The sequence below is a fragment of the Octodon degus genome, unplaced genomic scaffold (genome assembly GCF_000260255.1).
Source record: "Octodon degus isolate 3935 unplaced genomic scaffold, OctDeg1.0 scaffold00003, whole genome shotgun sequence".
NCBI classification, from domain to species: Eukaryota; Metazoa; Chordata; class Mammalia; order Rodentia; family Octodontidae; genus Octodon; species Octodon degus.
The window spans coordinates 28,496,986-28,499,476 of NW_004524579.1; positions in this window are offsets into that span (position 1 = coordinate 28,496,986).

The window sequence follows — 2,491 nt, forward strand, 5'->3', positions numbered from 1 at the left end:
TGGCTGTGCTCATTTTTCCTCTGGGTAGTCATAGGTCTTATTTTTGATTTTTGGATGTTGTGGAATTGAGTTTAAGGTATATTGCTGCAAACATCCTGTCTGAACTACATGTCTTCTGTGCAAGGTTTATTTTTGTAGTGTGCTTTTTGAGACTCCTCTGTTATTCCAAGTTTTCATAGTCTATTCCTATAGTTGTGAATTTTGCAAATGTAATAATGTTGGTGTGTCCATTCACCTGTTGTTGAACACCTGAATTGTTTCCATGTTTTTTCTATTATGAACAAATGTATGATGAATATTTTCACATGACTATTTGGTAGGCAGAGGGATTTTACTTTCCATTATTTTCTCTGTTTGGTCTCTTTCCATTATGCTTTTCCTTCCACAAGTGTCTGCAATCTATTTTCTTCCTGTCTTCTAGCTCCTAATCTTATTTTGAAGTCACAAAATGCTCTGATTTCATTTGGGACATATACTAATTCTATGTCTTCTTTCTCTCTGTATGTTATAGTCTTCCCAACCTTCCCACTTTTCCTTATTCCTCTGTCTTATATTCTCACGAAGGGGATATAACCAAAGGACTCATATATACCAAGCAAACACTCTCCAGGTGAACAGACTCTCAACAGAATGCTGGATTTTTGAAACAATAGCTGCTGTTGTATGGTATCCTATGAAAATGCTATTATAACAGTTGACTATTTCAAGAGTAACATGTATGACAAAGTACTCCAAAATAGGCAACCTACAATGAATATTCTTCTGGATCACAGTTGTCTGGGTCTATGGATGCAGATTTGCTCCACCACTGTTGATTCTGAGTCAAGACAGAAGCAGTCCCAGAACCTTCTCATAGCATGTGGGGAAGTACACAACAAGAGGTGTAAATATGAGAACTTTTCAGGCTGTGCCTCACACCTCTTCTGCTATCACTCTTGCTCTTATTCTAATGGTCAAAACAAGTCATGCACCAGTCTGTACTCCCACCAATAGTGGAGAAGGGTTTCTTTTACAACACAGTCTCTCCTTTGTTATTGGCTGACTTCTTCATGATGGCTATTTTTTTCTGGGGTGAGATGAAATCTCAGTGTTGTTTTAATTTGCATTTCTTGAATGACCAGTGATGTTGAACATTTTTCATATTGCCATTTGTATATCTTCATCTAACAAGTGTATATTCAAAATCAGATGCCCATTTTTGGTTGTGGCTTTGAACTTGGGGGCCTGATTTTTAAAAATTCTTTATATGTTCTAGATAGAAGGCCTTTGTTGGAGGAAGATTTGGCTATAATTTTCCTCTCAGCTTTTTGGTTTTCTTTTTACTCATTGAAGATTCCCTTTGAAATGCAGAGTTTTCAAAGAGATGAGATCCCACTTGTTGATTCTTTGAGGTATTTCCCATGCATTTTGGTTTTTGTTCATTAACTCCCTACCCCTCTGTCTTTAAGATTTCTACCTTCATTTTCTTCCAGAAGATTTAGTGTTTCTGTTTTGATGTTTAAATCTCTGATCCATTTTGACTGTAGTTTAGTGGATGGTGATAAACATGAGTCTAATTTTAGCCTTTGGCATGTGGAAAGTCAGTTTTTCTAGCACCATTTATTAAAGAGGCTATCTTTCAGTGAGCATATTTGGCCCCTTTAACAAAGATAAGGTGGCTGAATGTGTTTGAAGTTGTGTGTGCATCTTCTAATCTATTCCATTATCCTCAGGTCTGTCTCTATGCTGGTACCTTGGGGCCTGTGGGGTAGCTCAATTGTTTAAGTGCGTGTTTGGACAAATGCAGTCAGGCACAGGGCATGGTGGTTCGATCCCCAGTTCCACATGCCTTACCACACCTGGCCATAAGGAAGCCTGAGCCAGCTTCTCTCTCCCCCCAAAAAATCCTTCTCTATGCTGGTACCATGCTGATTTTATTATAGTAGCTTTATAGTATAATTTCAAGGTCAGGGATTGTGATACCTACTGCCTTTTCTTTGTTTCCCAGGATTTCTTTTGATATTCTGGGTCTCTTCTGGTTATGGAAGCAGTGTGGAGATTTCTTAAAAAGCTAGGAATAGAGATTCCATTCAAGCCAGCTATTCCCTTCCTGGGTATTTTTTTCCCAGAAGAACTGAAAACATCATACCACAGTGCTATATATGCACCCATGTTTATAGCAGCACAATTTGTCATAGCTAAATCCTGGAAACAACTGACATGTCCATCAACTGAGGAATGGATAGAGATGATGTGGTATTGTGTTACACAATGGAGTATTATTCAGCTATAAAACAGGATAATTTTGAGACTTTTGTCTCAAAATGGGTGCAGCTAGAGATCATACTCTTAAGTGAAATGAATCAGACCTGCATGTGCAAATGTCATGTTATCTCCTTAGTGTGAGAAACCTGAAAGAGAAAAAATGGAATTGGAAGGGTACAACAGATACTGGGAAAAGGCAATGAACTTAATAAAAAGGAAAGAGTTAGGAGATGGACAGGAGAGGAAG